Source organism: Corythoichthys intestinalis, chromosome 5 (assembly GCF_030265065.1).
Source record: "Corythoichthys intestinalis isolate RoL2023-P3 chromosome 5, ASM3026506v1, whole genome shotgun sequence".
In the NCBI taxonomy this organism is placed as follows: Eukaryota; Metazoa; Chordata; class Actinopteri; order Syngnathiformes; family Syngnathidae; genus Corythoichthys; species Corythoichthys intestinalis.
This window is the reverse complement of record NC_080399.1, coordinates 19,144,356-19,162,628: the sequence shown is the minus strand read 5'-3', so window position 1 is coordinate 19,162,628 and position 18,273 is coordinate 19,144,356. Positions and strand designations below refer to the sequence as shown.

The 18,273-nt window shown below is 39.0% G+C and overlaps 1 protein-coding gene across 3 annotated transcripts in view; it reads right to left on the bottom strand.

Moving 5' to 3' along the window:
- The window catches only part of plxnb2b (plexin b2b), a 467,166-nt gene that overhangs the window by 243,955 nt on the left and 204,938 nt on the right, over positions 1–18,273 (bottom strand). The window contains exon 5 of one of the 3 annotated variants that reach the window (XM_057836746.1): positions 12,864–12,988. The exons of the other annotated variants lie outside the window; for them this stretch is intronic. The gene's annotated coding sequence lies outside the window, so the exon portion shown is untranslated. The remainder of the gene's footprint in view (positions 1–12,863; positions 12,989–18,273) is intronic. 3 annotated transcript variants of the gene reach the window in all.

The following is an 18,273-nucleotide window of genomic DNA, read 5'->3' as shown; positions in this document are numbered from 1 at the left end:
AAGGTGCTAGTCGCATGATCTGTTCGAAAAACAATTTTGACCCATTATAAAAATATCATAATTGTGTCCATTACATTCATTTTTGCTGTTTTATTGTTTTACAACATTTATAGACAATATTTTACCGGAAAATGTAATGACACTTTCTGCTTCCTGGATCCCTTTGATATACACCTTCAGGATTAAACTGTATTGTATGAATACTAGAGATGTCCCTATGTCATATTTTTGCACCCGAGTCTGAGTCCGAGTCACCTGATTTTGAGTCCCGATCCGAAACCGAAAAAGTTTTTTCTAATGTTTTTATTTTTTTGCTTTGACGCTCACGCTGCCGAGAACAGCCTCTCACTTACACAATGAATGCGTTGCCACAGCACACTTCAGGCTGTGTGCCAAGCCTAATGATGATTAACATATTTGTGCCTTTGATCGGACAGCTACCGAGGCGTTTCTGGCCAGATCAAAGCTAGAAACCTGTCAATCATCGTTAACATTAAGTACCAAACACCAGCTGTACTGGTGACCAAGAAAAACAGTTTGGTCGCACTGCTTAGCAGGAGGGAGGGTGAGAGGCTGTACAAGCATAAAGCAGAAAAACATAAAACTCAAACCTTTTCACCCGATTCATCTGGTGAAAATTTTTCTAGTTTTAAAATCGCAATTTATATCGCAATATATCGCAAACCCCACAGATCTCAGCTACTCTCCCCATTCATGACGCCAGATGGCGCCAGATATCATTGAAGCGATGTTCTGTCATGACAGATCTCAGCTACTAGCCAGTTTGCATTATTTTATTGCAATATTTGTCCTTATTCAGATTTGTTTCAAGACTACAGTTACAGTTAGACTTCACTTTGATGGTTAGTGCAGCTTAGGGCTGCAGCTATCGAATATTTTAGTAGTCGATTACTTGATGGACTAGTTAGTTCGAATAATCGAGTAATCGGATAAGGAACATGAAAAATTAAAATACCTAAGCTGAGCCTCAAAAGGTATAAGTTTATTTTAAAAAATGAGGATCTATGTACAACAAAAGAACAATTGGTTTACTTACATAGAAAAATTCCACTAGCTTAAATGCTACAAATTGCTAAACAAATGGTTCAGACACATATTCCCACAATAAACGGCTGAATATACCTATAAACTAAATTATGAATGCATTAAAAAACATTACCTCAAAAAAAAAACTTACGTTGGTCTTAACAGGGAGCAGTTGGATTCAGCCATGTGAAGAGGCAGACCAGGGGGCAGTGTATCCACCCTAATCAATAAAACTGAATGCAAACACTTTCAAAGTGAATTTACAAATTACAACGCCACTTTAATTAAACGAATACTCGAGGCAACAAAATTTAATTTGAATATTTTTTTCTAATCGAGTACTCGAGTTAATCGATTAATCGTTGCAGCACTAGTGCAGTTATTGCAATTTTGTTGTTTTATCACAATAGATTGGTTTAATTACATTTCAAAAACCAGAAGCCATTCATTTACGAATGTGATTGCACTTTAGTTTACATATTTAAATGTTCAGATATTAAGATTTGAATGAGGCAAAATAACATGCTTTTTCTCTCAAATTTATTGTTATAATCATTTGTTTCAGATGTACTGTAATTATTTTCAGTATAAAAATTAATTTGGTGTTCAAAAAGTCTTTTTTCAAAAGTCTTGAAAAACAGGGGGTCGTCTTATAATCAGGGGCGTCTTATATTCGGGCCAATACGGTATATTCATTATTGTAAGTCACAATGACATTATGCACAGTTTGAATATAAAACACTGATCTTAAATATTGGAAATTAATGCATATTAAAACATGGTGTAGAAATTATTAGACAAGGCAAATCTATTGCATTGCACTTGAAAGTAAAACACAACAGGACCGTATTTTTAAAAAAAAAAAAAAAAAAATACTGTACATGAAAAGTAAAATTTGTCACGTATAGGATTCAGAACAAAAAAAATTAAACTGACTTTATGAATAGCATTTTTACATTAAATTCAGTGATTCTTAAGCGTACTGCTGGAGGTAGCCGTTACCACACATTGAGAATCACTGCATGACACAACACTTAGCAATAACCAGAAAATTCCAACATAATAATATTGCTTTGTTCAAGGGACCCAAGGACATTCAATTATAACCATCTATTTTCTCGAGCATTTAAGTTCAGGGTTATGGAGAGCCATACTTTATCACAAAATGCAGACTACACACCGCAAGAGTCGCCGGGCGACGACCTATCAAACCATTCACAGTATTATTTGCATTGTCGAAAAACTGAATAGCAGCTTACAGAGAAGTCAGATGAAAAAACTACTACACGAGTCATTGATTCACTCAACAATTTGCACTAGACCTTTAATCACAACGATATTTCCAGGTAGGGAACAAAATATTTTGAAAGAAGAAGAACTTGGGCCTTAACCAGAGTCATGAAACTAATTTTGGTCATTTATATTGCTTGATACAACAATTAACTAATGGCTGGCATGCCTGCCCCACAGGTCTCAGGTTCAACCGTAATTCACACCGCCTGCAGTTGTGACAAGATTGACTGCATTCACGACTTCGTAGGTATTCTCAAGCATACTATTCAATCTGACAATTTTCAACGCCTGTGGTACAATGTGCCACATGTAATCTTAGGATTGACGCATAAGTCTATTTTTTCCGGACGGCGTGGCCGGACTGCATGAAGTTGAAACAATACCCCCGTGCTGGAAAGGACGTTTAGTCCTCAGTCCATCGCGGATTTTTATTTCAATTACAAAAAAAAAAAAAAAAAAAATACAGATGAGCTGTACCGAGCCGATCGTGTAGTCTCACTCTCCCTCCCTCCCTCTCTCACGCTCCCTGCTCTTTGTTGGTGGCAGTGCACTGGAGTTGCTTCTTAAAGTTAACGATGATTGACAGACGTTTAATGTTTGATCTTGCCAGCGAAGACAACTTCAAAGCGCCGCATGCGTCAATCATCGTTCAACATGTTAAACAGTTGCTGTGGCAACTCATGTGTAAGTGAGCAGCTTGAGCGGATTTAAGTGGACTTGCTCAATGAAGCATTTAATAAAGCCATGCATTTTTTTTGCTTTATTTTTGTTTAAAAATAGTTCAGTGGGACAGTAACTACCGTAATTTCCTGAATATAAGGCGCACCCGTGTATAACGCGAACCCCAAATTTACTTGTAAAATCTAGGGGAAATTATTGTACCCGTGTATAACGCGCACCCTAATTTTAGCACCAATAAATAGAAGAATACAAGAAAACAGAGCTCGTGTACAGATACAGAAATGTCATTTTACTGACTGGTGAAACATAGCACAAGCATAGCACATTGGTAGTTCAATAGATTACCGTAAACTGACAATATGTACGGTAATAATATGATCTGATAACTTCATGAACTTACCAGAATCCAGGAGAAAACAAAACAATGAAAACAAGAAAAATGTGACTTTTCTTTTAAACGCTGCTGTATAACTTGCTCGTTTCATCATGATGAATAAATGTTTCCTCCATGGATTGATACTGTACAATGAAAGTGAGAACGTAAGTGGATGATCCGAGAGAGCTCATCGCTGTCGACACGACAGTAACAATAGGAACTATTGATATTGGGTTTGAGTTTCCCGAGGGACAGATATAGTTGACGAACACAGGAAGTCTGTGTTGTGTTACGTTTGTTATGGTCCGAGTTGCGGAGCTGCAATAAACGTTGACTCAAATGAGTTCAAGAAACTAAATTCTGTGCTTTATGGAGAGTGAAAAAAGCAGGATTTAACGCAGACGAAATCATTCGGCCGATTAGAGAGAAGTATTACCGAAACAAAATGGTGACGTCACGTACCGTAATGGTTGGCAACGGATCGCCGCATGCGTTTCTTCAACATAACATGGCCGTGTCAATAAAAAAAAAAAAAAAAAAATCGGTTTTTATTAGGGCTGTCAAAATTATCGCGTTAAAGGGCGGTAATTCATTTTTTAAATTAATCACGTGAAAATATTTGACGCAATTAAAGCACAAAGCCCCGCTCAAACAGATTTAAATGACTGCACAGTGAAATGTGTATTTGTTGTGTTTTTCAGAGTTTTGGCGCCCTCTGCTGGCGCTTGGGTACGACTGATTTTATAGGCTTCAGCACCCATGAGCATTGTGTACGTAATTATGGACATCAAAAATGGCGGGCTACTAGTTTATTTTTTGATTGAAAATTTTACAAATTTTATTTAAACAAAAACATTAAGAGGGGTTTTAATATAAAATTTCTATAACTTGTACTAACATTTATCTTTTAAGAAGTACAAGTCTTTCTATCCATGGATTGCTTTAACAGAATGCTAATAATGGTAATGCCATCTTGTTGATTTATTGTTATAATAAAGAAATACAGTACTTATGTACCGTATGTTGAATGTATATATCCATCTTGTGGTGTCTTATCTTTCCATTCCAACAATAATTTACTGAAAAATATGGCATATTTTATAGATGGTTTGAATTGCGATTAATTACGATTAATTAATTTTTAAGCTGTAATTAACTCGATTAAAAATTTTAATCATTTGACATCCCTAGTTTATATATATATATATATATATATATATATATATAATATATACAGTATATATTTCTGTCTCCATCCATGTACCCGTGTATAATGCGCACCATGATTTTACAAGTTGATTTTATATTCGGGAATTTACGGTACTTTGCGATTTTTCACTTATCGAGGCGGGTTCTTGTTCCCATTAACCGCAAAAAATTTGAGATCACTGTATTCTCAAGTGTCTGACGGTGGGACGTACATAGTATATACTCTGGTACAGCCCGCCTATATGTTTACTTGGAAGTCTCACACTTTATCGGACGATTGCGCCTGAATCCGTGCGTTCTCTGATTGCAGCAAACATTCGTAGCACAAACACAACCGGTAGAAATTGACCTGAGAAGTTTTCATAGTCGTCACGCCTCCGTGTCGCAACTGCAGACGGTGTGAATACGGACGGGGTAAGGGTTTTATTCTCCCCACCTCACTAGGGAAACCAAAAAGGACAAACACTATAGAAAATTAATGGATGGTTCACTATAAACTGTGTTGTCATGTCTGCCGGTTGAGTGGAATGCAAACAGTGATATCGACTATGGGCCGTTTTAAAATACATGTAAATAGACTAAATTGGCCACTTCATGCAGTGTAAACACAGCCCCTATTGAGCGGACAACAGTCAATATGTGTCGTCTTTGCCGCTGCTCTCCTTTTATCTCTGATGGATGTTGCTGAAACAAGTAGGTCGTGAAGGTTTATGTCAGGTGAGAATTTGGAGAAACCATTTCTCTAGGGGGTGTTAACCAGTGAAAATTGTAGTGTTTTTGCCCGACAGTTGCCCTGCGGTTTCTTTTGAACTTTCAATGTCCTGATATGGACAAGAAAAAAACTGGCAAGGCACAGTATTATGTCTGCGGGGGCGCAGTGACGAGACTGCCTTTCACACGCTGTTGTTCTGTCGTCAATCACTCTCGCGTATATACAGTAAATTATTTTTCAATGCGCTGCCGGCTGATGGATAAGTAGAGCGACAAGAGGGTTGGAGGACTTCAGCTCTCCCTTGAAGGTGAACAGAAGATGCACACGTGGCCTCGCTTTTGGTGTGCTGTGCACGTTTTTCCATTTGGGCGCTAAAATGTAGCGCCCCGGGTGGATGCCGTGATGGATTCCCCCTCGCGGCGGCTTCCCTGGTTTCAAAGAGAGGACGCCAGACGAGAGGAAGACGAGTCCTGTGTTGAATGGGAATCTGTCAAATGAAGATGCGACACCTCTTCATCAAGCCTGGTGGTCCTGCCGCTTCCGGCGGAAAAAGCAACGGTAAAGCGGCATCTGTGCGGCTGGATCCCCTGCTTGATACCCTCTGGCTAATATAATAGGGAGCTACTTTGACAGATGCAGAGAAAAACATGAGAGACCCGTTTCTACCATGTGCGTGCAATTCACTTGGTTTTTCTTGGGGAAAAGGCTGTAATAAATAGCAGGTACATAAAATGAGGCTTGATGACAAAAACATGTTGTGTTCTTAACTGTGCTGCCAGATAGATTACCACGTAAGGTTTAAGAAGGAAACTTTTTTCGATTGGTTGTATCAGGGATCTTTTTCATTCGGGCATGACCCACAGCTCATGACCATATTTAAGTGTAGGACAACATAATTAGACTGATAAAGCAAGTAGGGCTGCAGCTATCGATTATTTTAGTAGTCGATGAATCTATCAACTACTTAAAATTTTAGGAAATATAAAACAAAGCTTTGCTAAGATTGCACTTTCAAAAAAGCATTAAATGCAAATACAACATAAAAATTCTGAGTGTTTTTTTTCAAACTGCAGAATTGCACTTTTATTTAAAAATGAATTTAAAAAATAAATGAGGATCTAAATACAACAAGAGAGCAATTGGCTAACTTGGATAGCAAAAGTACGCTAGCTTAAGTGCTATAAAACGCTAACTTTTTTGTTTTTACAATGCTTTTAACAAATTGTTCAAACAACACATTCCCACATAACACGGCTTAATATTGCTAAGCTAAACGACGAATGCATAAAAAAGCATGTTTGCTCAAACAAAATCTTGCCTTATGTTGGTCTTAACAGCGAGCAGCTGGATTGAGCAATGTTAAGTGAGTTTGTCATATTCACTGTTCCCACTAGAAGGACGTGTTTCCCCACCAAATAAAAAAAAAAAACTTAATGTAAACGCTTTCAAAACAAACCATGAAAACGCCACTCTGATTAAACCAATGCACGAAACAACAAAATTTGATTTTAAGCTTTTTCCTAATCAAATTACTCAAGTTAACTCATTTGCTCCCAAAAACATATAAATACATTCTATTTTTAATTGTCGTATTTATACGTCTTTTACGTTTTTGTTTTGTTTTTTTGTTTTTGTTCTTTTCAAAAAAGACATCTCTGGGTTCTGATTCAATTTAGCTCCAAAGCACAAAGCTGAAAATCCATTATAAGGCAATAAAACTGGCCACTGGAGGGCAGTAGCGCATTTGGTAAGACCCACAACCCAATTCAACGGCAACAAACGGCCAAGCCGCATGGCCTGTCGCCGTCGGAAGACGACCGAATAGATGCCAGGCAGCGGACGACCGAGCAAAACAACCTGTAGGACGCCCAGGATGCCAGGCGCTGGACGACCGAGCAGAACGACCGGGATCACTAGAGCAGCGGACGATGCCTTTGAGTCCGTGATGCTCGCGAGAAGAGCCCGCAGAGACTCAAAAAAATTCATCTTTATGAGACAGACGTCGATGAAGGACAAGTTTAACATAAATTGTTACTTTATCAAAAGCTCTATTTGTGTTGTTGTTCATCTTATTTTGTAAAAGGAAAACATTATTCAGATGTTTGGGATGTAACTAAAGCAAAAAATAGCTGCGTATAAGTCAAAGTTAAGTTTGAAACGTATGCTTTTCAAAAAGCTCAATTTTTCAGTTTTTTCATCAGAAATTGGAAAATTGCTCAAACTAAGCTATTTTCTAATGCTGATTTCTAAAGAATGGAAAAAGATATGAACTACCTTTTTTTCTTCTGAATGAAGAGGTTCTAATTTTTCTTTTCTTTTGGTGGGTTCCATGTTTATATAGCAATAGAACAGAATTTTCTGTGGGCCTTGCAAAATCAGTCAAAATCCAGTAAAATGGCCGAGAGTGAAGGGCCTTGCTCCGGTGAAAATGGCTGGGTGTGAATGAGTTAATCCATTAATTATTGCAGCACTAAAATCAAGAGCTTCGCCTTTCAGCTCAGTTCCATCTTCACAACGACGTCGCACCGATCTTCCGCTCCGTTCTTCCCTTACTCGTGAACAAAACCCCATGATACTTAAACTCCTTCACTTGAGGTAGGACCTCATTCTAAACCCCGAATTTGAGGACGATAAATTAAGTTATTGTCATAAAAATTTGCACAGAGCCGATTACAATTCTGCCTAGAAGCCACTTCTAATGAGACAGAACAAAACCAAAACTCCACTGGGTTGTCTTTCAGTTATTTAGCAGAAAACATATGGCTAGCCTGCTATCTATCTATTGCAGAGTGAAAAGAGCACATCTGAGCCATTAAGCATAGCAAGACAAAGGCAAACAATTAGTCAATCCCTCATGTAAACTAAGCCTCAATTTCCACTTATGGTGCTATCAAATTAGCTGTTAAAATACAAGTTATGGCCGGTGTTCCATATCCCTTGGAAGCAATTTACCTCATGCAACATCTTGTTTTTGACTTGTACTTCATACATTCAAACTACAGAAGGAGCAGAAGGCTTAAATCATCATTCAAGTTGTTTACCCTGTTTTGACAATCACTCTGCCTTGAAGGATACATTTTAATAGAGATTTCAGAGTCTTTGCCGCTCGGATGTACATATGACATCATTGTGAAAAGTCTGTAGGCCAATCACATTTTGCTTTTTAATAGTCAAAAACAGATTTAAAAATAAAAAAAACTTTACAGGACACTGCTGCTGTTTAATGTTGGTGGTTGATTCAATTTGCTATTTCCCTACAGCACTTTATGTTGGATGCCACCTTCAAAAGGCATACGGCAGTCCCTTCTGCCTGCTTCAGTCCCTAAATTTTAATTGCGTCAGGTCAATTGATCTGAGTACGCGAACGACAGAGAGCGAGTGAATTGTGGGGGCGACACGCGGCTAAAGGCAGAGAAACTCCTGAGAGAGCACACGCTGACTAAAAGTTGAAAGCATCCCTCCAGTGACGAAACGGCCGAGAGAAAGAAAGATGAAAGAAAGTCCATGCTAATTTCCTCACTGCAGCCATTCGCAATCTTTCCTTCAACACTCGCACACCTCCTGTGGTGCCGTGTTCTCTATTCTTTGGCACCCCGGCACAATTAACCTAAAGAAACTCTGGGTGATCCGATGGAAATATGTACTTTGAACGGAAGAAGCAATTTGCTCCTGTTCATGAAGCCTTCATTTCATGGCATCAATAATCAGTAGTCCGGTGGAAACAATAGACAGGAAAATTTAACCTTGAAAGTTCATTTAAATACAAGCCTTGTGTGTCACTAATGACTATATTAGGACGTTATTGATTTAGTTAACAAAAAGGGTGGACTTCTAAAAGAAAAGCCATAGTTGTACGCAGAGACATACAGTGCCTTGCAAAAGTATTCGGCCCCCTTGAATCTTGCAACCTTTCGCCACATTTCAGGCTTCAAACATAAAGATATGAAATTTAATTTTTTTGTCAAGAATCAACAACAAGTGGGACACAATCATGAAGTGGAACAACATTTATTGGATAATTTAAACTTTTTTAACAAATAAAAAACTGAAAAGTGGGGCGTGCAATATTATTCGGCCCCTTTACTTTCAGTACAGCAAACTCACTCCAGAAGTTCAGTGAGGATCTCTGAATGATCCAACGTTGTCCTAAATGACCGATGATGATAAATAGAATCCACCTGTGTGTAATCAAGTCTCCGTATAAATGCACCTGCTCTGTGATAGTCTCAGGGTTCTGTTTAAAGTGCAGAGAGCATTATGAAAACCAAGGAACACACCAGGCAGGTCCGAGATACTGTTGTGGAGAAGTTTAAAGCCGGATTTGGATACAAAAAGATTTCCCAAGCTTTAAACATCTCAAGGAGCACTGTGCAAGCCATCATATTGAAATGGAAGGAGCATCAGACCACTGCAAATCTACCAAGACCTGGCCGTCCTTCCAAACTTTCTTCTCAAACAAGGAGAAAACTGATCAGAGATGCAGCCAAGAGGCCCATGATCACTCTGTATGAACTGCAGAGATCTACAGCTGAGGTGGGAGAGTTTGTCCATAGGACAACAATCAGTTGTACACTGCACAAATCTGGCCTTTATGGAAGAGTGGCAAGAAGAAAGCCGTTTCTCAAAGATATCCATAAAAAGTCTGGTTTAAAGTTTGCCACAAGCCACCTGGGAGACACACCAAACATGTGGAAGAAGGTGCTCTGGTCAGATGAAACCAAAATTGAACTTTTTGGCCACAATGCAAAACGATATGTTTGGCGTAAAAGCAACACAGCTCATCACCCTGAACACACCATCCCCACTGTCAAACATGGTGGTGGCAGCATCATGGTTTGGGCCTGCTTTTCTTCAGCAGGGACAGGGAAGATGGTTAAAATTGACGGGAAGATGGATGCAGCCAAATACAGGAACATTCTGGAAGAAAACCTGTTGGTATCTGCACAAGACCTGAGACTGGGACGGAGATTTATCTTCCAACAGGACAATCATCCAAAACATAAAGCCAAATCTACAATGGAATGGTTAAAAAATAAACGTATCCAGGTGTTAGAATGGCCAAGTCAAAGTCCAGACCTGAATCCAATCGAGAATCTGTGGAAAGAGCTGAAGACTGCTGTTCACAAACACTCTGCATCCAACCTCACTGAGCTCGAGCTGTTTTGTAAGGAAGAATAGGCAAGAATGTCAGTCTCTCGATGTGGAAAACTGATAGAATCATACCCCAAGCGACTTGCAGCTGTAATTGGAGCAAAAGGTGGCGCTACAAAGTATTAACGCAAGGGGGCCGAATAATATTGCACGCCCCACTTTTCAGTTTTTTATTTGTTAAAAAAGTTTAAATTATCCAATAAATTTTGTTCCACTTCACGATTGTGTCCCACTTGTTGTTGATTCTTGACAAAAAAATTAAAATTTTATATCTTTATGTTTGAAGCCTGAAATGTGGCGAAAGGTTGCAAGGTTCAAGGGGGCCAAATACTTTTGCAAGGCACTGTATACTAGTATACACTGTTATCCAGCATCAAGGCCGGCCCAGCCTATACGCAGACTATGCAGCTGCTTAGGGCCACCACTAGGGGGCCCCCAATCTGGCAAGCGCATTTTATACGTTGTTAATAGAGCATCGTGAATAATGTGGCGTGCATTGCCGTTTATCTATGCAAAAATCCATTTTCTTGTCATTACAATCTGGCAACCTGGGGAGTGACGTTGAACTTGCTTTGCAATGATTTGTGCTCAAACTTGATTGGAAAACAGATGCACGAATATGTCGAAGAGAATTTATCCTTTGGAGCAGAGAAACGAAAGAAGAAGAAAATCAGAGAAGAAAAGAAACAACAGTATCAAGGTAATATAGCATGTTGTTGAAGTTGTTGTGCAAGACACTCCGACTTGAACGTTGTTGTCAGCTGAGCTTGTCAATATGTCGTAATGGTAATTGCTATTAGCCGCAGTGCCCCCGCCGCTTACGCGCCGCCTAATATGGACTGCTGTCACCGTATAACATTCGGATACTCAGCAAGGGACGTCATGCCGTCGCTGTTTTTACTGCGGCATGACAGCTTCGTAAACAATGGAGGCGGACGATCATGACGTGGCATTCCTGCTCTTTCCGAGCAGGACATAAATGGTGTTAGTAAGATAATTTTCTGGATGACACTTCATGACATCTGTCATAAGCACTTAGTAATGTCCATGATAGTGTCATGTCGTAATTCTGACAGTCTTATGACAGTCTTATGACGCAGCAGTCAAATAAAGTGTTATCAAATACAATAACAAGCAATTAATGAAACAACTGGAACAGTAACTGAATAAAAAACTAGCACAGAACATAAATTTTGATTGTTATTTACATCGGTAGCGCTGCAATGCATGCTAGGAGGGATGTGTTGCCTATTAACCCAAATAAATCAATAAATAAGCCGTACTCGACTATAAGCCGCAAGATTCAAAATGAAGTAAAAAAGTGGCGGTTCATAGTCCGAAAATTACGGTAATCATCCACTGGTGCCATTAGGCATACTAGGGAAAATGGCGTTAAAAAAGTGTTTCTTTTTGTTTTTGGGGTAATTTAATTTAATGCTCAGCATTTAAAGTAAAAAAAAAAATAAAAATCATAATGTCTTGTCATTGTTATATTTCCCCTGATTTACTGGATGTTTGTCAGATTTGGGGGTTAAGGACAAATATTGACCAAATGTCTTCATTTTTAATTTGGTGGGAGCAGGAAAAGCAAAATCAAGCACAGACCTTTGCGAACAAACTCCCAAAGCTGGTGAGGCGTCCAGTTTTGTGGACACTGCTTAAACACACACACAGCTTGTTCTCAAAGCCTACAAGACATCTGAATCCTTTCAAGACTGTATTTTCAAAGGCTTTAAGTCGCACGGTGACAGAAATCCCTAAAAGGCATACTATTTGTCATGTCGCACTGCAACATGCAACAAAGACTTCTTAGAAAATATTTTACATATTTAATATTATATTTATTTAAACAGCAGGAATGTGAATACGTGTTTGTTCCTTGGCTATTCGGGGGATGCCACAAGGGATGGATGGATGGATGGATGGATGGATGGATGGATGGATGGATGGATGGATGGATGGATGGATGGATGGATGGATGGATGGATGGATGGATGGAAAGTTTAAGTAAGTACAGTGTAGGGGTGGGAACCCCTTGGTACCTCACGATACGATACAATTTGCAGTATAAAGCTCACGATAACGATGATCTAACGATATGGCGATACAATGATTATCGATACATTGGTCAGGAAATCATTCTAGGATATTCTACAAAAAACTAACAGAAAAACAAGCTTCTAGTGTGAATTGGAATTACTTTATCACTTGTAGACGTCCAATCCATTTGAAGTGGGAAGGTGGCAGTGAATGAACGTTCGTTCATTCGCTGCCACTTCAAATGGATTGAACGTCTATGGCTGTCAGTGGCAGTCAATGCCAGGCAATTTGGTAATTTTGGGCCATTTAAAGTCTCACTGGAACAGCACCAAACAAAAGGTCCAGCATCATCACCTTTTCCAATGCAGATTCTTGACTCTTGATACCTTGTTCAATGCAGATTCTTGACTCTTGACAAGGTGATGATGCTGGAACTTTTGTTTGGTGCCGTTCCAGTGAGACTTTACAAAGATGATTGCCTGAAAAAGACATCAAAATTCACTCAGTCCTTGATGATATGGGGCTGCATGTCAGGCAAAGGCACTGGGGAGATGGCTGTGGTTAAATCTTCAATAAATGCACAAGTTTACGTTGAAATTTTAGACAGCTTTCTTATCCCTTCAATTGAAAATATGTTTGTCATTTTCCAAGATGACAATGCATCATGCCACAGAGCTAAAACTGTTAAAGCAAGACGCATCCAGTCAGTGTCATGGCCTGCAAATAGCCCAGATCCTAACCCTATTGATAACCTGTGGTGGAAATGAGTGAGTGCTCGTCCAAGACTGGTGATTCCATACTTTTTGAAAGGGGTTGTTTTTTGGTGGAAGATTTTGATAGTTCTTTTTTTTTTTTTAAACATTGAAACTCATTTTAAAACGATATCTCGATTCTTGGCAAGAGCATATTGATAACCTTTTGGGATACAAAGTATCACGATATATTACCATTCCGATATTTTGTCACACCCCTAGTACAGTGGTACCTCTACTTACCTTCCTGGCATTCAATTGGCTAAGAGGGACCTCTACTGTATGTGTATGTGTGTATCCCAGCTTCCTCTTCATTCACCCCTAGGGCCATGAAGTGTTCCGACAGCTTTACGTCAGTATTAACTTTCATTCTTGATTCTTTGTTTTTTACATTATGGACAACTCTCATTTTATGTTTATTGTGCAATGATCTAATTGTAACAAGTATTTGATTCACGTTTTGAGGCAGTTTTATGCTTTATAAAAGATTTATGTTTGAATTTTGGGGTGCTTAGAACAGATTAGGGCATTTACATGGAAAAGGCGTCTATACTTACGGAATGTACACTTTGTGAAACTACTTTCAGAACCAATTCCGTAAGTAGAGGTTTGTATGTATGTATGTAGGTATACAGTATACTGTATGTAGGTATGTAGATATACAGTGTATCACAAAAGTGAGTACACCCCTCGCATTTCTGCAGATATCTTAGTATATCTTTTCATGGGACAAATATCAAAACCCCTGGTAAACAAAAGTGAGTACACCCAGTAGAAAATACGTACATCCCTAAATGTCCAAATTGAGTATTACTGTCATATTCCCTCCAAAATGCCATGTGACTCGTTACAGGAGTGCTGTCAGCAATGCTGCAGAGATTGAGGAGGTGGGGGGGTCACCCTGTTAGTGCTCAGACCATATGTCGCACTCTACATCAAATTGGTGTGCATGGCTATCACCCCAGGAGAAAGCCTCTACTGAAGACGGTACACAAGAAAGCCCGCCCGTCTCATCAGACCATAGGACATGGTTCCAGTAATCTATGTGCTTTGTTGACATGTCTTCAGCAAAATTAAATAAACGACTATTTCAGTATCAAGTTAAAAGTTAAAAACAATAAATAATATACTCAAATCCCCATTCTGTATCAGCAGCTTTAAACTACATTCAATTAATTTAATGTTGTCAATCAACCGTTAAAGTTGTTAAAATTGCTCCCGATATTCCATAATTTCCCTTTTGTTTACTTTCGACATGTGAAACTTTTAAAACTATTTTAAAGATAGATTCAAGTCAATATTTTACCGATTTAGGAGTACTGTAGATAAAAAGTTGATTAGGTTCGCTTGGAAGCTTCACTACAACAGCCTTGCAGGGAAGTCTACTGCTTTAAGATGGCGGCCGTTTACTAACGCCCGCATCTAGCTTTTTGTACATGTGCTGCTAACGCCACCGAGTCTATAATGCATGTAGTCCTATATAAATATGATATCTGACGTACCGTTATGCGGACGTACTTTGTAGCAGCTGTCAGCAGCAGTCAGGTATGTTGTTGTTTTATCTCGCGGCATGAGTTGAGCTAGAGCCGTGAGTTGAGCATTGGCATTTCCCGAGGGGCCGGGTAATGACAAGCATGATGTTTAGCTACTCTCGCTCCGTTCCTCATTGCGTCCAATTTTACTTCTGCTTTACTTGACATATTTCAATAATCGGAATTTGGATGTTTGTGAATCGTTCTCGAATCTTCCACGGCCGAATCGCGAATAATCTAAGAATTGGAAATTTCGTACACCTCTAGTTAAAAGTGTCAAATATTTTAACGTGATTAATTTTTAAAAAATTAATTACCGCCCGTTAACGTGATAAATTTGACAGCACTAGATAAAATCAAATAAAATGTATTTAGCCATTTACAAAAATCCAAAAGGTCCACAAAATGCTTTATGATAACGAAAATATAGTTCATGATAAAGATGGGCAGGAAAGTTTTATACAATATAATTGAGAAAAAACTAAAACAACGCATTGCGCTAAAAGTCAAAATAAAACAGATAAAATCCGAAAACACTAAAACCCTGAAGAAATATAACATATATAACATGATAGTGTTAGCTTACCCTGTAGGAAAACAATGGTTTAAGGGTCAGTGGACACGCTGAATATGGCAATATGAAGTGATAACATTGTATTTCTATATTAAAGACATATTGTATGCTTTATAGGTCACTAGCACCAATATGTTTCCTTCATTTTGAATGTGACACAGCATTATTTGATATTTTCTTTGTTTCAGATTATCACTTCTATGTTATATCAAAATAGACCCAGCAAGGCCAAATACATCCAGTGGTCAGGCTTTTACAGCCTTGTTGGGCGACACTGTGGCTCACTGTGACTGATTTCATTTGAAAACATTCCCGAGAACAATTTCTCTGACAGTGTCAATAAAGGAAAGAGGGGAAAAGATGATGAGAGTACTTAACTTCTATCTCCATCTTGAGAAATGTCACGCAAATAGATGATGCAGAGTCCCACTCAAACGCTGGCCCGCAAATCACTTAATGCGGTAGTGGGATGGGGGCAAGAGGGGGGCAGTTGGATGGATGGACATTTGCGAGTTGAGTTGAGTCACAGGCTTTCGATGGATAAATTGCTCCTGTGTAATTGTGCTCCATGCTCTTTGCCAGCAACCTTAAAACATTTGCGGCAATGATTTCAGAGACGGGGGAGGGAAGAAAAAAAAAAAAAAGACAGAAAAATAAGTGCACTGCCTCGCGGCTTTTCACCCATTTGTGGTTGAATTATTTTTAACTTTAGCAATCTATGAGAAACGACTAGAGGGAGCGTGTGTGAGAGAGCTGCTGGATTATTGGCAGCTTGTAAAATCCCTTCAGAAAAGATGAGGAAGAATCAGATCATGTCGTGTTACATGGTGGGACTAGAATGACACACAGTTGAAGGCAGACCCCCACCAAGGCTGAATGACTGCAGTTTGGATCTGTGACCAATTGCACTTAACAGACAGCAACCTTCTGCATATGCCTGACAAAGATGACATCGTTTCATTCACTGGGAAAACAAATCCTTGTATATTCAAATGGAAAGGGGAAAATGTGCCATTCCTCACCAAAACAACACCATAGTGGAGGTAATAAAAGCAGTCACAGATTATATGTCATTGCTGTCCCTTAACAACATGTCAAACAGATTTTTTTTAACAAAAGCAAAAGAAATGATTTTATAGCTTAGGTAATATCAGGGCTATCAAAGTTAATCACTCATAGAATTAATCGACAGCTACCTTAATTTCAGGACCTATTAATTGTTTGGAGTAAAGATACACGATAATATCGGTTACCGATAATTATCGATAATATCGGTTAACGATATTTATCGGCCGATAATGGCCATGATTACGTCACACAGATAATCCAGATTTTAAAAAATTCAACCGATAATGTAATCCGATAATTACTGTATATACTTGATTTAGCCTCCAAATATGCGCAACTGAAGAATTCAGCAACGCTGCCTCCTCAACCCCTCCCCTCTCTGAAACCCCTAAGGGAGGAGGGGTTGAGGAGGCAGAGTTACACAACAGAATCAGTTTGAGATAATGGCAGCGGTCACTTGCGTGGCTGGATTTGTGTAAAAAAAAAAAACGATGCTCTCGCTATCTGCAAAACATGCACTGCAGAAGTTTCACGAAGTGGAAAAAAAGCGTCCTCATTCAGCCCAAAGCGGGTGGTAAACTCCATCTAATGCTAAACACCAGCACGAAACCGATAGTCGACAAGAAGCCGTCTTCCGACGGAGCCAGCCGCTCTGGCCAGTCCCTGCAGGCCGCCGCAGCACCACCCTAGGCAGGGCGGGTTTCTCGAGCGTTCCCCCATGCCGTGCACCTCCATCCGGGGCAGAGCCAGGCCCCGAATATGCCGCAGCGAGCCGCCCGGGGCGAGCAGATATGCGTTACGAAAGTGGCTGCCGCTGCCAGTCCGATTCCACTCATCGAGCCAGACAGAGGCCTGGCGCGGGTGCCAATTTGACGGCATGACGGACTGAAGGGCACAGGCGAGAGGAGATTTTTTTATATTTTTACACAAGGATAAATTTATCCACGCTGCCGTCATTTTCGGCTTAACAAAACTCAGGCACACGCGCGGGGATGTGAGCTACAACTCCGGCCTAATAATACTGCCGTGTATCAGCTGAGCTGCCGTAAAGCAAGTGTCGTGAGTGCCGCAAATGTAAACAAAGCGCTGTACAATGGATACATGATGTCTCCCTCTTTAGAGTTAATCATTTTCACAGTGTGCAACAAAGCAGATAACATTAGCAATCACTTTTCAAATTATTTAACCTTTTTGTCTGCTTAGTTACGGTTACAGTAGATAATCAAAACTTATTGGCACTCATTAACACTTCTCAATTTAAAAATTGCTTTCAAATAATGTTTTGAACCAAACCTATTCTTGAATAAAGAAAATTTCTGACAAACACATTTTTTTTTAGGATTAAGTATACTAATTTATTTCTTAAGCTTATTTTCAGTTAGTTATTTTTCTTCCAAGAAATCTGAAATACACTTGAAGCTCTGGCAGATAATTTCACTTATTTCCAATACGTAGATTCACACCTAAAATTGACTAGTTTTAAGAAGGTGTGTTTTTGCAGTGTAGTAATATGTTATATATATATATATATATGTTAGGAATGGCTTACTTTCAAAGGCATTTTTGTGCAACTTAGGTATTTACTATGTATGTAATTGTTTCCAAAAAAGTTTACCATTACACAATGTCATACAATCTGTCATTGTTTAGAGGTTGAATTTATTACTTGTTCACATTTGATGTTGAAAAAAGAGCAATAAATTATATTTTTGCACAGCAATATTTTCTCTTGTGAATACTTTAAATTTTACATAAATCTTTTCATAGAATTATCGGCTTGACATTATCGGTTATCGGTTGGAATGAGGAGGAAATTATCGGTTATCGGTATCGGTTGA